Genomic DNA, 27,085 nt, shown 5'->3' on the forward strand with positions numbered 1-27,085 from the left:
GTTATCTCTTAGCCCCCATTACAACCCTTTTTAAAGACCTTTTGGTCTTTTGAAAAGTGCATGCTATATTAATGGAGATAGAAAATTGAGATAAGCCTATGGAGTTAGAATTGAAATACCTCCACAATTACTCACAAAAGAGGTAAATTTGGGAGAGTTAGTATTTCTCAATTCTATCCTGATAAAACAAGTTATTTGTGGCTTATTAATGGTCTTGTATAGAGGAATAATTAGTCGAAACACCATGAAATGAGGTGAAGTTCTAAACGGGCAGCTGACAGAACCCTTATGCCTTAAAAGAAGGAAATTGGAATGAAGGATTGTAGGAGTTCAATTCTATGCTTATTAAATTGATGGTTGTATTCCTAAGTATCCCCTGAAATGTGTTTTAAAACAGAGTTTTAGTTTGCTTGAGGACAAGCAAAAGTTTGACTTTGGGGGTAGTTGATACACTTGAATTGTATAGATGTTTTTAAACACATTTGCATACTATTTCATAGCATTTAGCCAAGTATTTTCATGCATAAGAGTTGATTTCATGAGTTTTTGTAAATTCTATTGCCAAGCCTTTAATTCTATGTTTTCTGCATCATTTCAGGTGTTTCAGTGAAGCCCCAAAGAATGGGAGTACAAAGGAAAGCTTAGAGAGGTAAAAAGGCAGAGAATTGCTGCTGATGCAAAGTATACGGGTCGTGTAAACCAAGCCCCAGACCCATGTAACTCTCTGCCAAAAGAAAGCAAAGAGAATCGAAGAGAAACATAAGTACACAGGTCGTGTAAGTAGACTCGTGTAATATGTGGGAACCCGTGCAAGTCTCTGCAGGGAAATAACTTGAAGAACCTTTTGGGAACAACAGTACACGGCCCGTGTAACCAGGCCCGTGTAGTTGGCACAGACCCATGTAACTTTTTGTGCCAAAACAAGATTTAGCAATTCTCCTCTAGTAAGTTACACGGCCCTGCATTACGGGACCCTGTATTGACACACGAGCCATGTACTATGCTGTAGCCAGTTTTGTAACTCGAATTCCCCTCCTGTTTTCTGATTCAAATGAGACTCCTAAAGCCATTTGGACTCAAAGCGATTAACCCTAGAGCAACCAATATAAATAGAAAAGAAAACATCAAAAGAAGGGGTTCGCAGGGAGTACTGCTAAAGGCTGCTACTGTCAGGCTCTGCATCAGTACCAAAAGAAGTTTTCCAGCCAAAGCTCCAAAAGATCAAAGCTGCAAACTATCTTCGGTTCCTTTGTTTCATCTCCCAAGACAGAATTCTATTACTTTATTTCTTTTACATGATTTTCCTTTTACTGTTTTTTACCTTTTATCATGATGTTTGTTGAACTCACCATGAGTGAGTAGTTTCCTTATTCTGGATTTGGGAGAGTAATGCTTGTAATTATTATTATGGATGAACATTAAGTATTATTCACTGGATTTGAGATTCGTTTCTTAATTTAATTTTTTGTTATCCTAATGCATGCTATGAGATGGTACCTACTTAGACATTATTGTAGATGTTGATTGAAGGACTGAAAGGTGAAGATTAACATTAGAAAATCAAGATCTTGAACCTAGGAAATATGACCTAGACATAGGCTGATACCATTGTGGAACCTAAAAATTGGTTAAAGGTCTTAAAGGATTTTAATTAATTTGATCACCATGAAAGTAGGGTTTGAGTTAATTAAAATACACCCTAGATGCCTTGAGAGAGGATTTAAGATAACTTAGGACTAATTTCCATCAAGGAAAATAATCCTCAATTCAGTAAATAAACGAGATAACATCCCTAATAAGATTCAGGTGTGAAAGCTTAACTCCAGAATTGTTCCAAAAAATATATTACTTCATTTTAAGTTTATTATTCCAGTGTTAAAAGTTAACAAACTTTATTCCCTAAATATTCAATAGCCTAGACAGTCAAAATTACTGTGTAGATTGGTACTTGCTAAACAAAGGTCCTCGTGAGAACGATACTCTACTTATCACTTTATTACTTGTTAGCGATTATTTGCACTTGTGGGGTTGTAAAACCAACAAATAAGTTTTTGGCGCCGTTGCCTGGGATTCTTTGGCTATAGTGATATCAAGCGATAAGCAATTTAGCTGATTTAGGTAATTATATTTATTATATAATTTTATTTTACTGGTTATATTTTTCTTCTTTTCTCTCAAGTGCTCAATTTGGTATATGACCAGAACAAGGCCAAAAGAAGAAATTTTGGATTGTGATCCGGAGATAAACAGAACTCTGGAAGCCATCAAGAGGGAAAGGAAACATCAAGAGCATAGTCAAGGAGATCCTGAAATTCCAACCATGGGCAATAATAATGACAGACCAAGACTCTTAAGAGATTACGTAGCTCCATCTATTCAAGGATTTCGACCCAATGTCACTAGACCCAGAGTGGAAGCCAAAAACTTTGAATTAAAACCAGCATGGCTCCAAATGATTCAACAAACCCAATTTGCAGGTTTGCCTACAGAAGACCCACACTATCACCTCCAATGCTTTCTTGCCCTATGTGATACATTCAAGATGAATGGAGTGTCTGACCAAGCAATAAGACTCAGAGCATTCCCATTGTCCCTTCGAGACAGAGCAAGGAAGTGGTTACTTTCTCAACCAGCTGGAACGTTCACTACTTGGGAGAACCTCTCTCAAGCTTTTCTAGCAAGATATTTTCCACCTGCAAAGACTGCAAAACTGATACTCGAGCTCAACACCTTCTAACAAAAGGAAGGAGAATCACTCTATGATGCATGGGAAAGATACAAAGACCTACAGAGGGAATGTCCACACTATGGTATAGAAGATTGGCTATTAGTGCAAAATTTCTATAATGGATTACTACCCTCTACAAGGAGCGCAGTTGATTTAGCTACAGAAGGTGATCTAATGGAGAAAACAGTGCCACAAGCACTTGAACTTTTAGAAAGGGTTGCATACCATAACTATGTGTGGTCAAATGAAAGAGGAAATGCAAGGAAAACTACTAGGGTACTAGAAGTAAACGCCCTAAGCATGATAAATGCTCAATTTGATCAGCTCACAAGGAAACTCAAAAAGATGTAAGCTAACGCAGTCGATACACACAGTCAACTTGAAGACAGCTATGGAGGAGGATACATGAGTTTAGAATACAGCAATTTTAATAAACCCTCCTCAGAACAGATGAACTATATGAATAATGGAGGAAACTTCAACCAGAGGCAGCCCAACAATCCATATTCAAATACTTACAACCATGGATGGAGGAACCAACCAAATTTCTCATGGTCCAATCAGCAGAACAAGCTAATAAACAAGCAACAAGGGTACAAACCACCAGCACCTCCTGGATTTCATAACAGAGGATAAAACTTTGCACAGTCATCACTACCTCTCCAACCTTAACAACTTGAACTAAAAATGACTATGGAAACCATGATGGAAGGATTCCTAGCAGCTCAACAACAATAAACTGAATTGATTAAATAACCGACTTCCAGAGTGGACCAACTTGCTACTCACAACAAGATGCTAGAGAATCAGATCGCTCAGCAAGCAAGCTCTTCAAGTAAGGCTACTGGCAAACTGCCTAGCCAACCAAAAATGAATCCAAGGGAGCATTATAAGGCAGTTACACTGAGGAATGGGAGAACTCTAGTAAAACCAGAGGTAGAACCAACAGAGGGAACCATAGAAAAATCTAAAGACCAAGTAGAGAAAAAGGAGGAAGAAGCTAAGAAAGATCAGGAAGAGGAAGCAAGGAAAACAAAGAAATTACCAGAACCATACCAGCCTCCCCTACCTATTCCTCAGAGATTTCAGATAGCCAAATTAGACAAGCAATTTGGGAAGTTTTTGGAAGTTTTACAGAAGCTTTACATCAACATACCCTTCACTGAAGTACTTTCTCAGATGCCATCGTATGCCAAATTTCTTAAGGAAATCCTGTCAAAGAAAAGGAAGCTAGAAGACTATGGAACATTAGCTCTAACAGAAGAATGCAGTGCCATACTATAGAACAAACTACCTCCAAAGTTAAAGGATCCATGAAGCTTCTCCATACCCTGTCTCATTGGTGACAAGAAAATAGATAAGGCCCTCTGCGATCTTGGGGCAAGTGTCAGTTTAATGCCTCTATCAATATGCAAAAAGCTAGAGATCGGAGAACTGAAACCAATAACAATCTCATTGCAATTGGCTGATCGATCTGTTAAATATCCTATAGGAATACTGGAGAACATTCCGATCAAAGTGGGCAAATTCTTCATTCCGGTGGACTTTGTTGTCCTTGAGATGGAAGAACATGTTAAAATTCCCATCATCTTGGGAAGACCATTCTTGGCAACCATCGGAGCTATCATAGACATCAAAAATGGCGACTAACTCTCAAAGTAGGAGAAGAAGAAATGGAGTTCAACTTGTTCGACACGATGAAACACATATTTGAACCTGATGAATGCTTCAAAGTTGACACAATTGATGAAAATGTTGAAAAGGAATTTCATGAGACACATCCTAAAGATCCTCTTGAAGCATGTATTGTACACAGCCACACAGTGGATGATGAAAATACAGAAATAGCAGCCTGTGCACAACAGTTAGCAGCTCATCCACCCCTACCATTAGCTAAAGCTTCCGAGATGGAGGAGTTGAAAGAGGAACAAACCAAGGGTAAGCTCCAGGAAAACGCCAAATAGGTAGAGCTTAAACCTCTCCCCTTCTCACTAAGGTATGATTTTCTGGACTCAAATTCTAAATATCATGTTATAATCAATGCTAGCCTTTCTAAATTAGAAGTGGAAAAATTGTTAAGAGAACTTAGAATCCATAGCAAAGCCATAGGGTATAAAATAGAAGACCTGAAGGAAATCAACCCTTCAATTTGCATGCATAAGATAACCATGGAAGAAAACAGAAAACCCACAATCGAGCACCAAAGAAGACTTAACCCAAACATGAAAGAAGTAGTCAAGAAAGAAATTTTAAAACTATTAGATGCAGGTATTATATACCCAATCTCTGATAGTAAATGGATTAGTCCAGTACATGTAGTTTCTAAGAAAGGTGGGACAACTGTTATCCAAAATACAAGCAATGAACTAATCTCTACTAGAGAAGTCAGTGAAAGAACAGAAGCGTGAAAAATACACAAGTTTATACTATTGAATTCAAAAATTTTCACCTAGGGTCACATGCATCATGCAAGATTTATTTTTATCTATTTGATTTCAATGATAAACAGCATATTAAAACTCTTTTAATATGTTTTTGGATCTATATTTGCCGCTTAAGATTTTAAAATTAATCAGATTAATTTTAGAACCCTAGATTAAATCAAGAACGATTACACTAACCTCTTGATGCACTGCAACTTATTTGCGCCTTTGAGATTCGTCTTCAGGACACCAAATGTTGTTCCTCTAGCTTGTCCACACCAAGAACACCTATGGCAGCCCTTGAACATCTTCTAAAGCTTTTTCTATTAATTAGAAATTCAAGTTCTACCTTTTAAGAGATTAGAGATGTAAATAGGACACTGAAAACAATTTCTAGTATTTTTAATTCAAGAGATTAATGGCTAATCTCTTTGAATTGATGAGAGATGAAGAGGAAGAGAGGGAGAGCTTCAAAATGGCGTGACAAAGGAGTGTGGCTACTAGTTTTCTTATTTTTAATTCATAACAACACTTATATAGCTAGGTCAACACATTAAACCCTTGCCACATGTCACCCTCTGATTGGTTCTAGGTTTGATTGACCCAATCACATTGTGCCAAGTGTCAAACCTATATTTAATCTTAATGTTAATCATCTTACATGATTAAAAGACATTTGGCAAGCTTATGTGTAATGCCATGTGTCACCATCTCATGGTGCCACGTGTCACACTGCAAAATGACCATAAGCCCCTGTGTCTTAATTTTGAGTTCTTAACCCAAAATAATTATTTCTCTTCTTCTAATTAATTTATATCAAACATAAATTAATTAATTAATCTCTATTAATTAATTTCTCATTAATTAAATTCATATTTAAACACTTTAAATATAAATTTAACTTATACTATACATCCAATAATCTAAATTTGATTTCAAGTCATGCTAGGGACTTTGCAATCTAATTGCAAACCAAACCTATTTAATTAATCAATTAAACTCTTTAATTAATTAATTAAATTATATTTAATTAGGTGATAACTTGTGCATGTGTGTGACTTACTAGGCTCATCACTAATTGGCAATGAAATATGATATCAACTCTTAATACCATCAGAACTCTTTCTTACCATAAATGATTTCTCTAAATCATTTTATGCACCTCATAGACCATGGTTAACACCTAGCATAGCATACCATGGACACCCAATTAGTAATAAGGTTTACTTTAAATGAACCTATAGTCATATGTTACCATGCACTAGAATCTCTCTGTTACAAAATCCCAACTCAAGCTGGAGTCATGGTTTATGTCAAACTCCATTTGCTATGAATATTATGTTCTCTTTTAATTCCAGTTATTGATTAAAAAGATTTTCTCATCATAAACTATTTTCTGATTAAATCTATCTGTCCTGGCCAGGAACTTGAAACATCAAGAATAATTAAATGAACATAGGATTTTATCTCTATTTACTTAGAGAAACAAATTCCATCTTGATCAACACCTACCTCCATATATAACTAGTAGGAGCCAACACATGCCCATATACCCATACACAGTACAAGTATGAAAGCAGTATCAAACTCAAACTACCTATATACAAGATAACTGTGCTATCTCAGGTCTAAAAATTATATGCACTGATATGATTTATGACAAAACATTGACAAGAGTAAACTCCATGTACTTGTCATAAGTGTCACTGGTTCGGCCTACTTATCATTTATAAGTGCCTATCATGTTTGCTATATGGCATGAGACTCACCATTCCATCTTATTTATATCTCATATAAATAACTTGGTAACAAACATGAATATAATCTTTCTGGATAAGTCATGTCCTTATTATGAAGTATCCTCGATTGTGAACCTATTTATGATATTTTATACTAGAAATACTGTCACTAATATTCTTAACAACTTAAGAATAAAATTTCTAATAAAATATCAATGAAACTTTTCTATTACACATAAATATATTATGTAAACGGAAAAGTACAAATGTCTTTTATTAATAAAAATATGTACAAGATACATACTAAATGATATGATCTAGGGCATACTACTAACAATCTCCCACTAGCACTAGAGCCATTCATTACAATATCTTAGACCCATCTTCTCAAGATAACGGTCTAGCTGAGTCTGTGACATAGGCTTAGTGAATGGATCAGCTGGATTTTCAGCTGATGCTATTTTCTGCATGGCTACATTGCCTTGCCCAACTATTTCTCTGATAATGTGATAGCGCCTTTCTATGTGTTTGGATTTTTGTGAGACCTTGGTTCCTTAGCCTGTATGACTACTCCATTATTGTCACAGTGTAGTGGAACTGTTGACTCAATAGAAGGAACTACTATAAGTTCTGTCACGAACTTCTTTATCCAAACAGCTTCTTTTGCGAGATTCGATGCGAGAATATACTCAAATTTCTGAGTGGAATCTGCAGTCATGCTTTGTTTGGAACTCTTCCAACTGACTACACCTCCATTACAAATGAACACATATCCAGAGGTAGACTTTCTATCATTGATATCTGATTGGAATTCAGAATCAGTATAACCATCCAATTGCAAGTCTCCACCTCCATAGATCAAGAATAAATCCTTAGTTCTTCTCAAGTACTTAAGGATATTCTTGACAGCTATCCAGTGTTCCAAACCTGGATTGGATTGATACTTTGTAACACCCCTCACTCGACTACAGTGTAGCCGAACAAAGCGTGCTACATTCGGCGCCGGAGCACCCTAACTTATCTTACTTTATTTTGTTAAAAATTTTGTTCTCGTTATATTTAATATCGATTATTTTTCAACGGAGAAACTAACGGAGTTTCCCCTATTTTATTTTTGTTTGACGTGTTATACTATTCACCTGTTTGAAAATTTTAATAATATTTTATAATAAAAATCTTATCAATTATTTTTATAACCATCTCATAATTCACATCTCATTCATATATCTCAATTTCATATTCATTTCCATGCATTATCTATATATTTCGAATTTGTCTTCAAATCCATACAATCTCATTCATGCTCAAATCACATAAGTAAAATTTTCAAATTTGCATTAATTTACATCATTTGCAATAATTAAATAAATCCTTAATTTACATGATATACAAATTAATTATAATTTGCTAATTTACATGGCAATATAAAAAATAAATAACATACACAAAATACATGATATGCTTAATGTGAGCCCTATCTACATGCATTGCTGAGGAGGTGACAACCTTGAATACGTCAGACACTTCTGCAGATCAGAACTCATAAAATTCCCAGTCAAACGTCCATTGGGTTCTAGCTTCAGTACCTACGCGAAGGAAACAATTCCGTCGCGCTAAGCATTGCTGCTTAGTGGTGCAATAATATAACAAGAAAATAATATACAAATAAATATAGAAACAAAATTCGGATAATTAAGATTTATTTATACTTCACATGCGGTTTCTAAAATTTAATATGTTTTATCCTAATTTAGTCTTCTTTGGAAATATTTATTTTGCCAATGTACAGTAATAATGTACAAAGAAAAATGATCTAAAAATAATAAATTTATTCTTATATTATTATATAAGTCACATTTGCAATATTTATTTATGTTATAATTTTCTTTGGTAATCATTTAGCATTTTCTCAATACTTGCTAGGTTGTTTCAGATTATCTCATAATAAGTAAATTTTAATATCGATTCAGTTCATTTCGATTCTTTCTAATAAATAACTATTTTAATTTATTTTAGGTCATCTTACTCATTTATTTTATTTAATTTCTAATATTTTTAATTGCTAATATTCTTAACTTATTTCAATAAATTTCACTGCCCAAGTAACCTATGACAGGTTGACCAAACTGGATAACGGGTCGTTGGCACTGGACACCGTAGTGCCTCGGGCCGTCATACCATGGGACGAGGAACGTCAAGCACGTATGCAGTCAGTATGGCTAAAAAGCCATGATATCACATAATCGGGCATAAAAGCCATGAATACGGGCATAAAAGCCATGAATACGGGCATAAAGCCATGAATATAGGCATAAAGCCTTTCGCAGTACTGCTAAAACAATACCCTATTGGCATGCCAAACTATCCAATCTGACACACATGTCTAGGCAATACAAGGGCACATACTATTATTAAATATTAATATATTGTGTTTTATGACTTCATTATTTCATGACAAATTCCATAATTTATACATTCATCATAATATTCATATATTCCTTACATCATTCATGTTGATCACAATTCACAACAATGGTGTTCATGTACCATTGTACTCAAAACATTCTTCCTTTCTCTTATAAAGAAAACTAATGTTCCATTCATATTTTCATGTGATTCATTTATTGATTACAATATTTATATGAATTCATAACTCATACAAGGTGTTATTATCTTATTTGTAATGGAAACATAAATCCTAATGTAAACCGCATTCCATTTATACTCAACAATCCATCTAGGTTAATTTCATTTCATATTCAAGTGGTATCACTCATGTTTTATTAGACCTACTAGTAATGGGAATATAAATCTTAATTATATATTCACATAACTTAAATGTTCATTAAGTCATTTAGGTAAATTACTATTTCTATTCCAAATAATCCATGAACATTTCATGGATTTTAAATTTATGGCCTTAATTTCCCTTTAACAATTTTGTCTAGGATGCATAGTCCACATTTGTCATACAATTCTAAGCATTTAAGCTTAGAATTGGTTCTAGGTCTTCATCTTAATTTACTAATCATTTTGATTACTATTCACCTTACTAGTCAATCAAAATGTTGACTTTTTCATACTTAATGGATATATTAATTCTAATTACACCAAGATCCCACATTTTGAGTTTTACATTTGCTAGTATTAATTGCCAATTGCAATTTAAAGTCCCCTAAATGCATTTCTAAATTTTCAGTTTTGATTACCTAAGTTTACTGTTCTATTAGATAATTTTACAGTGGAAATTGGGCTAACTTTTCTTCATCAAAGTTGTTCCTTATTATATCTTCTTTAATTCCCTTTTTGAATGACTCCATTTGGAGTTTTGTAGCTCAAGTTATGGTCATTTTACCATAACTGGCCGAAGTGACCTATACCCAGATTTTCTGGGCAATTTGGTTCTGCCAGATTTGGCGACCTAATTTTGGTTGGCAATTTGACTAGGTTATGGTCAGAATTTGGATTTGTGTTCTTCATGAAAGTTTTAGGTCTATGTCTCATCTTTCTGCTGGTAAAATTTCAGGTCAATTTGACCTTTCTACTCTAAGTTATGACCAAATGACTAAACACTATTCATTTAGTCATTTTGCCCAGGCAGACTGCAGGTCACCCGCATTAGGGCAATTTTTAGGTCAACTTGGCTTGGTTTTCTAGGCAGGCTTTCTTCACCAAAGTTGTGTCATTATGTGTCTAGTTTCATTTCCAATTGGCTTTGAACCAATTGGAGTAACATAGCTCCAGTTATGACCCTAGGAATACACTGGACTCAAGTCCAGTATTCTGGTACAATGGGGGTAGCATACCACTTTCAATTTCAAGGCCACAATTACTTTCAATTTGGGGTCAAACTTCATCAAATGGTCACTAATTGACCATTAGAACTATAATTAACCATTCAAGCACAATATCTCCAATTTTCATACTAACCCTAATTGATCAAATCTCATTCTCATACAAACTAAAAAAGATTCAACTCCATTCAACTCCAATTCATATGTATACATTAATTGACATTAAGATACAAACTTAATTGAAATTAAACCATCAAAACCCTAACCCTCTCTTGGCTGCCACAATTCATACATACTCCTACATAAGTGTTTTATTCAATTTCTTAACAATTTCTCACTCACTTGAACTTCCTAACATGGAATAAAAAGAAAAATGTAAGAGTTAGCACTAACCTTTTTTTTTTTTAGCAGAATTCTCTCAAGTTTACACTTCACTTTCTTGGCATTTCTTGGCTGCCAAACAATCCTACAAGGTGTGGGGGTAATTTTTATTGAAGGGATCTAGGGTTTTTGGTGCAAAATAAGCAAGGTTTCCAAGCTTGGAAGCTTGAACTATGGTGGAAACCCTCTCCTCTCTCTCTCTACGTTTTGGCTGCCCAAAGGATGAAGATGGGAGTGCAGATTGGTCTTTCATTTTGTCTCTTTTTAATTAGTTTTTATCCCTTTTAATTAGTTTTTATCCCTTTTAATTAGTTTGTCAAGTTGTGATTGGGTGGGGGCATGTTAATGACATCATGTGATGTCATAATTTCCAATTTCTTTCATTTTTCTTTTCTTTTCTTTTCTACTCATTTTCAATTCAATTTTTAACAATATTTATTCACATTTTAGATCATAATAATTATTTACTTAACTGGACAAGTCGGTCAAAAATCATCTCTGAAGACGAAATGACCAAAATGCCCTCCGTTTGGCTTAACAGACTAAAATTGTTTGTACCGATTGAAAAATTTTTCTAAGCCTTTTCTTGGAATTCTAATGCCATAGAAACCTCAATGACTCTTCTCTGAAGTCCCAAAAATTATTTTATGAATTTTCTCCCTGGTCTAGGGCTCCTAGTTGCGAGAACCGCAACTTCTCACTAGGTTACCCATCGCTAGGGCACCGGCTCATTTAACTTGGTTGTATTTTATTTCTAAAATTTTTCCTAAATTTTTCTTATTAATATTTGAGTTAATTAAGGTTCCTCACTTTAGTTTAAATATTTTTCCAGACGTTCTAGCTGTCCGGACTGATACTGGTCACCGAAATAGTAGAATGTGCAGAATTACTACAGTAAGGGTGTTACATACCTGCTAGTTAAACTAATAGCATATGCGATATCCGGCCTAGTACACAACATTGCATACATTAAACTTCCAATAGCCAAAGCATATGGAATCCTGACCGTCTTATCTCTTTCTTCAGGTGTCTTTGGAGATATCTCTTTAGAAAGATGGATACCATGTCTCACTAGTAACAATCCTCTCTTGGAATCAAGCATGTTAAACCTCTTTAACACCTTTTCCAAGTATAGACTTTGGGATAAACCAATTATTCTTTTCGCTCTATCTCTATAGATGCGAATCCCAAGAATATAGGTTACCTCCCCTAAGCCTTTCATGGAGAATGTATTTGACAACCATACCTTTACAGTTGTCAACATACCTGTATCATTACCCATTAATAGTATGTCATCCACATATAAGACAAGGAAAGTGATAGCACTGTCACTAACCTTCTTATATACACATGGCTCATCCTCATTTTTTATAAAACCAAAGGATTTAATGGCTTCATCAAAATGGATTTTCCAACTCCTCGAAGCTTGCTTCAACCCATAAATGGATCGCTTTAGCTTGCATACCTTGGAACCATCTTGGGATTCAAAACCCCTAGGTTGTTCCATAAAAATGTTTTCTTCAATGTATCCATTGAAAAAAGTTGTTCTGATATCCATCTGCCAAATCTCATAATTATAGTATGCAGCTATTGCTAATAGAATCCTAATTGATTTAAGCATGGCAACAGGCGAGAAAGTCTCCTTATAGTCGATTCCTTGCCTTTGGCGAAACCCTTTCGCTACTAGCCTTGCCTTATAGGTCTCTACCTTTCCATCAGAACCAATTTTCTTCTTGAAAACCCATTTGTTCCCTATAGGTACAATACCTTCAGGTGGGTCAACAAGATCCCAAACTTGATTCTTATACATGGAATCAATTTCAAATTTCACAGCATCAATCCATTTTGAAGAACCTTTATCTGATATAGCTTCTTCATAGGTAAGTGGATCATCTCTATGATCTACTTCTTCATGAGTAGACAACTCTTGTTCTTCTTCATGAAGGAAATCATATTTCACTGGTGGATGAGATACCCTGGTTGTTCTACGAGGAACAGCTGTAGATGTTTCATCAACAAGTATAGGTTGACTAGATGGATCTATATCCATCTGATCTGTTGATTGGTCAGAATTCTCTAATTCCAACTCTATTTGCCTTCCTTTGCCTCCTTCTTGGACAAATTGTTGTTCAAGAATGTGGCATCTCTACTCACTACAACCTTTTGTGATGTAGGCAAATAAAAATAATATTCAAAACTATCTTTTGGATATCCAACAAATTGACCCTTTTCTGATCTGGTTTCCAATTTATCAGTGTTTAGCTTTTTGATATAAGCTAGACAACCCAAATCTTAACATGCTTAAGACTTGGTTTTCTTCCATGCCATATCTCATAAGGTGTGGAAGAAACTGATTTTGATGGAATCCTATTCAGAATATACAAAGCTGATTCTAATGTAAATCCCCAAAAGGAGATTGGCATATCAATATAGCTCATCATACTATGTACCATATCCAAAAGGGTACGATTTCTCCTTTCAAATACACCATTCAACTGTGGTGTTCCTGGAGGAGTCAATTGGAAACAATGCCATGCTCTCTCAAGTATTCATCAAATTCAGTACTCAAATATTCTCCTCCACGATCTGATCGAAGAGCATTAATACTCTTTCCTGTTTGATTTTCTACTTCAGATTTAAATTCTTTGAACTTTTCAAAGGATTCATGTTTGTATTTTATCAAATATAAATACCCAAACCTTGATTTATCATCAGTAAAGGTAATAAAGTAATGAAAATCGCCTTTAACCATTTCCTTAAATGGATTACATACATCACTATGTATTAGCTCTAAAATATTTTCAGCCCTTAGTCCTTGTCTAACAAAGGGTGATCTAGTTATTTTGCCCTGAAGGCAAGATTCACAAGTTGGAGTAGGCTCAGAGCCCAATGAGGATACAATCCCCATTTTCTCCAATTTTGCAATCCTATCTTCTGCAACATGACCTAATCTTAAGTTCCAAATATATTTTGAATTTTGAGTTGATTTTCATCATGGCATTGCATTCTTTTAGATTGCTATACTCTGGACAGTGGAAACAGTTTCCTGCTGGTAGTGGAAACACTTTCTTGCTGATAGTGGAAACACTTTCCTTTACCTTTGTCAACTTTGATCTTTGTTTTTCTGTTTGGCTATCTTCTTGGAAGGACCAGGAATCTAAGGTTTCTTTTTCTTATTGCCCTTCTTCTTGTTAGACTTTCCAGTAGAAGAAGATGCAATCAAAGCTACCTCTTTTTCTTTATTGCCCGGCATATTCTTTTGGGCAATAACCAGCATGTTGAGGAAACCAGCTAAGGTGCATTCCTGTTGAGTCATACGGAAATTTGTCACAAAATTCCCAAAAGACTCAGGAAGGGACGAAAGGATCAAATCCGTCTGTAGTTGGAAATCCAAGTTGAAGTCAAGATGTTCCAACTGCTCAATCAGCCGAATCATCTTGTGGACATGATCCCCAACATTCTGTCCCTCAGACATCCTCATGCAGAACAGCTGCCTAGATATCTCATACCTAGTATCCTACTGTGCTCATCATACAACTCTTGTAGGTGAAGGAGGATCTCACTCACACTCTGCATGTTCTCATGCTGCTTCTGTAACTCATTACTCATGGAAGCAAGCATGTAACACTTAGCTCTCATATCATGCTCCTTCCACTTGTCCAAAGTTTCATATTCCTCTTGAGTGGCCTCTGGAGGTAAGGGACCAGGAACATTTGAGTTTAGAACATATCCTATATGTTCAAGGTTCAGAACAAGTTTCAAATTTCTTAGCCAATCAGAAAGATTAGGTCCTATCAACCTATTGCGATCAAGTATGCTTGCAAGGATATTGGATGGTGGTGGTTATTCTGTGCTCATTTTTATCAGAAAATTAATTGCAGAAAATAACCAGATTAATTAATAAATATATCATGTAATTAACCAAAATGATTATGGTCTTTTAATCAAATTGGTCTTCCCACTAACTTAGCGAATCCTACACTTCCAAAGTGGAAAACAGAAATCCTAGTTGGATGGATTTCTAGTGGGTGATTGAATTCTTATAATTCTATTGATCAACCTCAGGTACATCCATTATTGGAATTACAATAAACTATAAGTGAGCAACTCCTTGCCCATCACATCTCATGTGAGGTTCAATCCTTTACCCAGCCCCTAATGCTCAAAATCTCAAGTACATTCATTATTGACTTATCTTGCATTAGTTAAGTTGATCCCATTGAGCCAGTAATTATGCAAACAATTTTAATGTCCTCAGGTACATCCAATATTGGCCACCAAATCATTTACATATTTACAACATCTCATGCTTAACAATTATTCTTAAGAAAATCTCTTAAATTAATTTCATCTTATGCAACTATTTAAAATTTCTTAAAATAATTGCCCCAATGGAGGGCCCATGTTATAATTACTTTAATTATAGCATTTGCAACTTAATGATTTGTTTGGAAGATTTTATAGTCATCCTAATTACTGTTAAGGTCTCACTTTGCACATTATCCATTTAGCATGCATATACCATATAATTGCATACATTCCCATACATCTCATGCATTCATGGATAAGCAGTAAATATGGTATGATCATGGACTTTCTAAGCGATTCAATTCTGAGCCACCAAGAATTGAATCAGGGCATTCCTAGGTGCATTTCATTCATTCATTTTACAAGAGTTGCTGAAGGAGTACATAATCAACACTTGATCTTAAATTCCTCCCACTGGTCCCACCAATGCTCTTGACCTCCTTAAACTTCTTGCAATCCAATATTACATAGTAATCCTTGGTATACCAAGGCGAATTTACAAGAACTTAAATAAATGAAATTACAACAAAAAATTATTACAAACTTAATATTACATGCCCAAAATAAATTAAAATAAGTTAATTAATTTACAATCCCAAAGAAACATAAAAGAAATAAATCCAATCACATTGGTCTTTTATAGTCCATGATCATCCATCATGCATATCACTATTTAATAATTAAATAAAACATACATACTTAAATTAAATTGAATATCTCATATTTAACTTAAAAATCCAGATTTGAATATGATTCAAATAAATTTAAAAATTCATATTTGAATCTCATTCAAACAAATTTAAAAATTTAGATTTGAATCACATTCAAACAACCTTAAAAATTCAGATTTAAATCACATTCAAACATTTCTTAAAAAATCAGATTTGAATCACATTCAAACATCTTTTAAAAAATCATATCTGAATATTATTCAATCAACTTTAAAAATTCAGATTTGAATATGATTCAAACAACTTTAAAATTCATATTTGAATCACATTCAAACAACTTTTAAAATTCAGATTTGAATCACATTCAAATAATTTTTAAAATTCTAATTTGAATCATAATTTAATTGTGTGATTAAAATTACTAATTAAACACTTTAATTAGTCAAAGAATAGGCCTTAGATCATACAACAATTGCAAAATTAAAAGCCAAACCTTGAACCACCCATGGAAGCCAAACCATGGGCACCATTGATGGTGTTTTTCAAGCATGCCGCCACACCTCCATTACAACCAGCAATGGATAAATCATCTCATGATCAAAACACACAATTAAATCATATAATCAACAATCTAAATGGCAAATATAGTGGCTCTGATACCAATTGAAAGAACGAAAGCGTGAAAAAAACACAATTTTATACCATTGAATTCAAAAATTTTCACTTAAGGTCACATGCATCATGCAAGATTTATTTTTATCTATTTGATTTCAATGATAAACAACATATTAAAACTCTTTTAATATGTTTTTGGATCTGTATTTTCCATTTAAGATTTTAAAATTAATCAGATTAATTTTAGAACCCTAGATTAAATCAAGAACGATTACACTAACCTCTTGATGCACTACAGCGTATTTGCGCCTTTGAGATTCATCTTCAGGATACCAAATGTTGTCCCTCTAGCTTGTCCACACCAAGAACACCTATTGCAGCCCTTGAACAGCTTCTAAAGCCTTTTCTATTAATTAGAAATTCAAGTTCTGCCTTTTAAGAGATTAGAGATGTAAACAGGACACTAGAAACAATTTCTAGTATTTTTAATTCAAGAGATTGATGGCTAATCTCTTTGAATTGATGAGAGATGAAGAGGAAGAGAGGGAGAGCTTCAAAATGGCGTGACAAAGGAGTGTGGCTGCTAGTTTTCTTATTTTTAATTCATAACAACACTTATATAGCTAGGTCAACACATTGAACCCTTGCCACATGTCACCCTCTGATTGGTTCTAGGTTTAATTGACCCAATCACATTGTGCCAAGTGTCAAACCTATATTTAATCTTAATTTTAATCATTTTACATGATTAAAAGACATTTGGCAAGCTTATGTGTGTCGCAAGGTGTTTTGCGGTCGCCTGAACGAACCCTCACCGAAGTGGGAAAGAGTGAGGAGTCGCCACTTTAATTTTGAGGGAAATTAAAGAAAACCGTTTATGAAGATAAATTGAGATGAAACCACTTCTTGGCAGAGATTCTAGGTTCGGGGTCCGTAAACGGGTGGGGAAGGTGTTAGGCACCCCACCTCGTCCCTTAATAAGGGTAAGTAGATTTAATTTTGCATTAGTTAGGAGGGCTTGAATGGACATGTTAATCCTTTTGACTAAAGGAACATTTGATTTTTCACTAAATTTGGATCACCCAGATACATAAGTAAATGAGACAACCTTAGTGAGTTACTGTTGTATGTTAATTTTATTTGAAAGGAATATTTTATTAAAATTTAATTTAAGAATCGAATAAGAACTCTTCTCCGAACTCTTTAATATTTGTTAAAATTCTGAGTTGAGACCAGATAAGAACTCTCCTCCGATCTCTATTTAAAATTTTGAGTTGAGACCGGATAAGAACTCTCCTCCGATCTCTATTTAATATTTATTAAAATTTTGAGTTGAGACCGGATAAGAACTCTCCTCCGATCTCTATTTAATATTTATTAAAATTTTGAGTTGAGACCGGATAAGAACTCTCCTTCGATCTCTATTTAATATTTATTAAAATTTTGAGTTGAGACCGGATAAGAACTCTCCTCCGATCTCTATTAAGTATTTATTTTAAATTTTAGATTGAGAACCGGATAAGAACTCTCCTCCGATCTCTTTTAAATTATTTGTTAAAAATTTTGTTTGAGGAACGGATAAAGACTCTCTTCCGACCTCTTCGAAATTTGGACACAGCCATATATCATAGGAGTCTAAGTTTAAGAGTTCTAGTATTTAAAGGTGCCAAAGGTCGGAATTAGACTTCTTTTAACTCGTTGGTACTTTGAGACTAAATAAGGGACACCGAACTGAATTTTGCTGACCTCCCCTAAGGTCACTTTACCAGTATCCTATCTGTACCCTTTTACTTATCTGAGTTTTGATTTTTTATTCCGCCTTATGGCATTATGCCGGATCGCCTTCCATGTCAGCCTAGTGATTCAATTTTGCTATTTCCCTGACGTGTTATTTAGACCCTCTTTTTTTAAAAGAGACACTTTAAACACAGTTACCTACATTTTGCCTAGCTACTTCTACGTAACTCGGGACTAGATGACTTGCGTTCAGAAATAATAAAGATTAACAAAAGTGTGGGTTAGCCAGCACGGGAGTAAACTAGAGCATATCTTTCCTTTGTATTTTTTTAGCGTGACATGAACTTAAAGAAAACAATAGGCATAAGAAAGAGGACAAAAGGAAATACGTGAAACGAGAAGTAGACATAATAAAATAGCGATATTAACACTGACCTGTAGGGAGTCGAGTCTATTGAACTAACTACAGAATCGCAAAAAGTAGCAAGATTGTAGGTTGGCAGCCGGAGGACTATGGTTTGCCTCGAAATGAAGTATTCTTTGTTAAAATGTAAACAGGTCAAAATAACCAAGCTTGAGTGGAGTTGAGCTTAGACAATATGAATGGAAATAGAGGATAACAAAGACAGAAAGTGGGAGTGCCACAGGATAATGAACGAACTGAAAATGAAAAATTTCAGTATTCAAGAATCCCTTTTGCAAGAAAACACTTCAGAAAACTAGTTTCAAAAGTTTTTTCTATGGAAACTCCAAAAAATAGCAGAGTAACAAACTGAATTAAGTTTCAGAGTTATTCCACTATAGTTACTGCCTCTTGTCTATATATTTTTTTTCGTCCCCTTGAACAGTTTTCAGGCAGGTATTTATAGGAATCAGTTGCTCCCCATGAAGGGTCAGGATTTATTTTGAGGGAGATGGAGGGTCTGGATTTTGAAGGACATGATCAGATGCTTGAGAATTAAAGAGAACCAAAATGAACGGTTGAGATTATTCTTCAGAATATTCGTCCTTTTCTTCTTTCAATCTGACGGTCTCAAATCCTCTTGTCTGGAGCGATCTGAGGGCTAAGAGCAAAAGACGCTGGTCTTGTCGTCTTCTCTCTTGATCCAAGGGCTCCGGGTTCGTCCTTACAAGTGAGATCAATGGTGGAGATTGGGATGTACAAGACTGTCATGACATACCCTGGCACCTGTCAGCATTGCGGGCGATTCTTAGGCGTGTAGTGGAGATCTCGTCTGCCACGCTTTAACTACCTCGGCTCTTATTCTGACGACGGTTATTTGGGATTTGTCTTATTCTTTTTGCCTTCCGATCCCTCCCCCTTTTCGATCTTCTTGACACACTCCTATTCCGATCTCTCATGCTGATCTCCCATCTTCCGATCTCTATTATTCGATCCTTAATCACTGGTCGATCAAAGCATTAATTCCTTCGATTCCCCGGCCCGCTTGCTTTCGCTAGCAATAAATGCCCGTTTTCCCCTATATATACCCCTGATGAAAGGGACTTTCCTTCATCCGATTTTCCTCTCTTCCTTCTTACTTCCAGTTCTAGCTGCTCCGGCGATCGTTCCGGCCATGATTGTGGTTTTAGATCCCTTTCCGATAGACTTCTTTGTTCCTCGACTGAAAATTTACAATCCTGGTGATCGCATAACCTTGTCTGATGATGGTGAAAGAACTGGACCAATTAACCGATCTGGATCGCGGATCTCGATCGTGTCGATCCCGAATCGTTCCACCGGCATAATCAGCGAACCGATTTTGGCCGATCAAATTTCTGATGTTTCGCCGACCCTTGGCGGTTGCTCTTCCGAGTTTATTCAGCTTCTCACCACATTGGGTGTTCCGACAGCGGCTCTTCTCCACATTGGGTGTTCCGACAGCGGGTTAAGCTCCGGTCGGCGACACCCTTTGGATCAGTCACAATGTTGACTATTGACACAGGCCTCTTTAGATAGGAAGTTCCGCTGATCTTTTAGAGATCGGCCTTTTGATGTAATCAGATCTCTAATGTATTCCGATCTTTAGATTGCCCAAATTATGTAATCTGACTTTTGGAAATGTATTCCGATCTCTTGAGATCGCCCAAATGATGTAATCCGATCTTTTGGAAATAAAGATTTTATTTTGTCAATTATCATCTTATTAATTATTTTCCGAGCTCTAATATGATTATCCGATCTAATTCTTTACCTGAATGACACTTATCCGATCTGTAATTCGAAACACCTGGATCTGCCCTCTATAATTAACCGATCTCTTTATGGGATCTTGGAAATATGCGTGAGACGTGTCAGAACAGCTGGCGAGTCCCGCTAACCGATGCGCTGCCTGGAACCTCGTGAGCATTAAATGCTTGGACGAGCATAAATAGGGGTGAAGGGTTAGCCATTTGCTCCTGTATGTCATTTTCAGTCTCTTGCTCACAACTTCAAAGTTCTCTCGTTTTCTCAAGTTCTTCCGACGCCGATCAGACTCCGGTAAGGGCTTTGATCTTCTTTTTAGTTTAAATTATTTATTTCCTTTGAAAATGAGCGGCGCCGAAGGTTAGAGAGCAACGAGCCCTCCTTCCATTCAGTTCTCGTGGTCGTCTGATGAAGAAGAGGTGGTCGGGCCGAGCGCACAACCAGAACCTCCTAGGGTCTCCGTTCTAGCTCGGGGGCGGATCGCACCATCAAGGCATGCACCTTCTTCAGGGAGGGAGAATCTTCCTATGGACGAGCTGCCATCGATCTTGCAAGAATCCGATCTGCAATCATTCAGCCAGGAGTACAATATTCGTCCTGATTCGTACGAACTTATCCGGTGTCACGGCGATCATCGAGCCGATCACTTCTTTGAAGAGAATGACATGGTTATGGTATACGATGAACAGTTAAAGGCCGGTCTTCGGTTCCCTCTGGACGACTTCTTCAAGGAGGTCCTAAAATATCACCGAGTGTGCATTGCTCAAGTTCACCCTAACTCATGGCGGATCTTAGTAGCCTTCCGAGGCCTGTGCCGAGCTAAGGGAATCAGTCCTACGGCTATGGTGTTCACCGAACTGCACAGGCTAACTCGCCGAAAGGACGATGAGCACTGGTTTTTTCAGGCGAAGCCTCATTGTGGGCTCTTTACCGATCTGCCCTCCTCCCTTAAGAATTGGAAGAACCGCTTCTTCATTCTGAGGAGCAAAAATCCGACCTGCTTTGAGGACTTCCCCCGTAGCTGGTGGCACCAGGGGCCCTTGATTCCGAAGCGTATTACCCTGAACAAGGAGGAAAGCCTAATAGTGATGGAACTGAAGAATCAGGCGACCACTCAGAAGTTCTCCTGTTTAGATGCGGTGACTGCCGAGCTGCACCATTGGACCATACAGCTGATCACCGGCCAAGATCGCGAACTTTCGCTCTTTGACCTCGGTATTGGTATTTTCTACATCTCAGATCTCAGGACCTTAGCGATCTCACTGACCTCTTCTTTGTGCAGGTATGGCGGGTGGTGAAGGTTCCAGGAAGCGGAAGAAAGAAAGAGAGATTTCCCGGAAAGTAAAAGAGATGAAGCGTTCGGCACTACTTCAAAAACCCGGCCATGAAACTGGGGAGATACAAGGGGATCCGCCTCGACCTTCGAGACCGCCGATCGCAGAAGCTGTCCGATCTCCTCCTCGACGAGAAGAGCCGCCTCCACCTCCTCCAGTTGCTCCAAGCACAGAAAGGGGTCGTTCTCGACCTCCTGCGAGGCCCCCTTCTCGTGGCGCTCAAGTGCTGATTGCTTCCTTGGAGAACAACCGGACTGTTCGGGAGAACCCCGATTTTGCCAAAGTCTTGGGGTCTTCCATCTGCCTTCGGGAGGATCGGGACAGACTGTCTCCGGATAATCTTGACGACATCCTGACCCGATCCATGAGTTTGAATGTAGAGTGCCCGTGAACCAAAGACGTAGTCCGAAAAGGCTCACCGCTCGGGTAAGGAGGTCGAGAAGAAGAGTCAAGAAGTGGCATCCTCCGATCCCAACTCTCATCCGCTCAGATTACATATCTCAAATTGAGGGGCGATGAAGTACTATGAGGATAAGCCGCCAATGCAGACTCATGTTCTGGCTGAAAGGGATCATGCTCTTAGAGAAGTCCAGGCGCTCCGGGCCAACGAAGCTGCTCAGGTCGCTCACCTTGCTGAGGAGCTTAAGGCAAAAGATGAAGAGATGGTGACAGGAGTAGCCGGTGCTTATGTGAATGCTCACAAGGATCTCTTGGCCGAGCTCCAGAAGCGTTACCCAGAGGAGGACTTCTCTTGGATGGCCGACCTGGCTCCCGGAGGTGAGGGTGAGGATAGTGAGGAGGAGACTGAGGGTGAGCGAGAAGACAGACCAAGTGTAGATCAGGCTGGGGGTGTTCCTCCAGCTGAATAACTTGTACAAATTTTTGAAATGAAATGAAGTGGAATGCCCTTTTTTGTTCGATGAATGGTTATGATCGGAAAATTTCTAAATTATTAAACACTTGATTGTCTGAGTATGTTGAAATAACTGAAAATGATTATTAATCTAAGTGTGAGAGATCGGAAAACACAATGAGCATGAGATCGGTAAACGGGACTTGGTCAAAATTTGCTTAAACACTTAGGATCTGGGTCATCATTAAACCGGTATGGAACCTTTAATCATTCTTAAACTTTTGAAAGAGAGATCAGCAATAAAACTGGTAAGAAGAGATCTATTGTCAGTTTATTTCGTTTGCCAACAGAGATCAGGAATATACTTGACTGGTCCGGAGATTCGACAATGGGTTTGAGAGATCGGTGAGCGATCTAATAGACTGGTAAGGCTTTGACTGATGTGAGGACTTAGCATTGATTCAATTCTTTGTGAGGAGAGATCGGAAATGTGACTGTCTATCAAAGAGGGATCAGAAATGTGATTAGCTGTCAAAAGGAGACTTAGTACTGGGGGTCAGTTTCAAAGTTTTATTGATTTTGGGGATCGGCCAAAATATGGTGTCGACAGCTGCCCCTCTTTACATAATTTCTATTAAAGGGAAAATTTCCCGTGTAGGAATTATGTAAAGATTCAGACTCATATTTTGGACGATTAGGTGTTCGAAGTTAGGGAGCTAAAGCACACTTAAGTTGGTGACCTAAAAATTGGCAACAGAAGTTGAACTAAAATCAATTTGGATCAAGGAACCAGAGGTTGATAACAGGAAATTTAAATTGCAGGAAATTAAAATCAACTTAGATCAAGGAACCAGAGGTTGATAACAGGAAATGTAAATTGCAGGAAATTAAAATCAACTTAGATCAAGGAACCAGAGGTTGATAACAGGAAATGTAAATTGCTGGAAATTAAAATCAACTTAGATCAAGGAACCAGAGGTTGATAACAAGAAATGTAAATTGCAGGAAATTAAAATCAACTTAGATCAAGGAACCAGAGGTTGATAACAGGAAATGTAAATTGCAGGAAATTAAAATCAACTTAGATCAAGGAACCAGAGGTTGATAACAGGAAATTTAAATTGCAGGAAATTAAAATCAACTTAGATCAAGGAACCAGAGGTTGATAACAGGAAATGTAAATGCATGAAATTAAAATCAACTTAGATCAAGTAACCAGATGTTGATAACATGAAATTTAAATTGCTGTAAATTAAAATCAACTTAGATCAAGGAACCAGAGGTTGATAACAGGAAATTTAAATTGCGAGAAATTAAAATCAACTTAGATCAAGGAACCAGAGGTTGATAACAGGAAATGTAAATTGCTGGAAATTAAAATCAACTTAGATCAAGGAACCAGAGGTTGATAACAGGAAATGTAAATTGCTGGAAATTAAAATCAACTTAGATCAAGGAACCAGAGGTTGATAACAGGAAATGTAAATTGCTGGAAATTAAAATCAACTTAGATCAAGGAACTAGAGGTTGATAACAGGAAATGTAAATTGCAGGAAATTAAAATCAACTTAGATCAAGGAACCAGAGGTTGATAACAGGAAATGTAAATTGCAGGAAATTAAAATCAACTTAGATCAAGGAAACAGAGGTTGATAACAGTAAATTTAAATTGCAGGAAATTAAAATCAACTTAGATCAAGGAACCAGAGGTTGATAACAGGAAATGTAAATTGCAGGAAATTAAAATCAACTTAGATCAAGGAACCAGAGGTTGATAAAAGGAAATGTAAATTGCTGGAAATTAAAATCAACTTAGATCAAGGAACCAGAGGTTGATAACAGGAAATGTAAATTGCAAGAAATTAAAATCAACTTAGATCAAGGAACCAGAGGTTGATAACAGGAAATTTAAATTGCAGGAAATTAAAATCAACTTAGATTAAGGAACCAGAGGTTGATAACAGGAAATTTAAATTGCAGGAAATTAAAATCAACTTAGATCAAAGAACCAGAGGTTGATAACAAGAAATTTAAATTGCAGGAAATTAAAATCAACTTAGATCAAGGAACCAGAGGTTGATAACAGGAAATTTAAATTGCAGGAAATTAAAATCAACTTAGATCAAGGAACCAGAGGTTGATAACAGGAAATGTAAATTGCTGGAAATTAAAATCAACTTAGATCAAGGAACCAGAGGTTGATAACAGGAAATTTAAATTGCTGGAAATTAAAATCAACTTAGATCAAGGAACCAGAGGTTGATAACAGGAAATTTAAATTGCACTTACAAAGCAAGCCTAATCCGACACGAGCGCTTCTTCCCAATGAATTGTACTTAAAATAATCCCGAAGACCAATTATGAATGGTGTACGAGTTGCAGGAATAAACCTATGACCCCATTTCTTCAAATGCCCTTTCTCGCTTTTTTCTTTCTCCCGAAAAGCGCTTTGCATGGTTTTTACTTCCCCTTCGTCTGTATGACTAGAAGTGCCCTTCCGGGTTTTCACCTCTAGTTTTTTTTTTTTTTTAGGTCATTCCCTGCAAATCTCATAGTAAAGTACGTGAGGTTATCAATTGTCAAATCTTAATCTTATGGCAAAAAATTTTAACTGATTTAAATAGCGCATTAAAAAACGAGATTGCAGAAAGATAAATATAAGGGAAAGATAGAAACATGGGGAATGAAGTGTGATTTTATTACGGTTTTAACAAAGAAGAAGTTTCAAAGAAGAAGGGTACAAGGATAGCTCTCACATATTCCCTGTGGCTGATTTTGAAATCCCTTAACTGCTATTATTTCAAGTTCTCTGAAACCTCATGCCGTGACAGTTTCCTCTTCATCCTGGTTTCATGCCCCCCATTCCTTATTTCTCCCTTTTTGTTCTCGGGATGCCCTTTCGGGTTTTCACCCCTAGGTTTTTTTTTTCACGCTTTTTCAGGACGCCCTTTCGGGTTTTCATCCTTCACTCATTTTACAGAAAGTGCCCCTTCGGGGTTTTCGCCTTCTTTCACACATTTTGCTAGGAGCGCCCTTTCGAGTTTTCGCTCCTACCCCCCTTTTTTTTCTTTTTTTTTTCTTTTTTTTCTCTTTTTTTTTTTTTAGGTATATTATTTCTTGACGGTGTTAGCATTCACAGGTCTCAGAAACTCTTCACCGTCCATGTGGGTCAAGATCAAGGCTCCTCCAGAAAATGCCTTTTTAACCACATAAGGTCCCTCGTAGGTTGGTGACCATTTGCCCCGGGGATCGTTTTGATTCGCAGACTTTCTTCGTAACTAGGTCCCCGGTTGGAATTCGCGTGGGCGAACGCTTTTATCAAATGCTCTAGCCATCCTCATCCGTATAATCGCCATGACATACCTGCGCTAACCTTTTCTCATCTAGCAAGTTTAACTGATCCAACCTTGACTAGATCCATTCTGACTCATCAATCCCTGATTCCTTCAGAATCCTTAGGGAAGGAATTTCAACTTCAATAGGTGATACCGCTTCCATCCCGAAAACCAGTGAGTATGGAGTTGCCCCGGTTGAGGTTCTTACAAGTCCCAGTATGCGTGGAGAGCGTAAGGAAGCATATCATGCCAATCCCTATACGTGACCGTCATTTTCCTGATTATCCTCTTGAGGTTTTGTTTGCGCCTTCCACCGCTCCATTCATCCGGGACGGTATGGGGAGGAATTGAGGTGTCGGATTTTGTATTGATCACACAATTTCAATCCTTGGACCATTCAGATTCTTAGCGTTATCGCGATTTATTTCATTAGGGAGGCCATGCCGGCAGATGATATTGTTTCTGAGGAATTTGAGAAACGTGTTCTGCGTGATATGGGCGTATGACGTGGCTTCGACCCACTTAGAAAAATAGTCGATTGCTACTAGGATAAATCTGTGCCCATTGGAAGCCTTAGGGTTGATGGGACCAATCACATAGATGCCCCACATTGCGAAAGGCCATGGCGAGGCGAGGTTGAACAATTTGTGAGGTGGCACATTTATCGGATCTGCATAGATTTGACACTTATGGCATTTTCGGAAATACTCGATGCAATCCTTTTCCATTGTAGTCCAAAAATATCCCCGTCGCATGATTTGCTTAGCCATCATGTGCCCATTGGCATGGGTTGCACAATTTCCCTCATGAGTCTCAAAAAGGATTTTCTTCGCCTCTTTTGCATCCACACATCTCAACAGTTCACCGTTGGACCCTCTCTTATATAGGGTTTCACCACTGGGGAAGTATCCCAATGCTAATCTCCGAAGCATCCTCTTTTCGTTTCGGTTTGCCCCTGAGGGGAATTCTCTGGTTCTGC

At 36.9% G+C, this 27,085-nt stretch overlaps 1 non-coding gene across 1 annotated transcript; it reads right to left on the reverse strand.

The window, feature by feature from the left end:
* Positions 1-2,707: 2,707 nt before the first annotated feature.
* LOC131175707 (small nucleolar RNA R71) lies at positions 2,708-2,814 on the reverse strand. Its single transcript, XR_009145896.1, has one exon. It is a non-coding gene; the product is annotated as a small nucleolar RNA R71 (small nucleolar RNA).
* Between the last annotated feature and the right edge of the window lie 24,271 nt (positions 2,815-27,085).

This window comes from Hevea brasiliensis, chromosome 17 (assembly GCF_030052815.1).
Source record: "Hevea brasiliensis isolate MT/VB/25A 57/8 chromosome 17, ASM3005281v1, whole genome shotgun sequence".
Taxonomy (NCBI): Eukaryota; Viridiplantae; Streptophyta; class Magnoliopsida; order Malpighiales; family Euphorbiaceae; genus Hevea; species Hevea brasiliensis.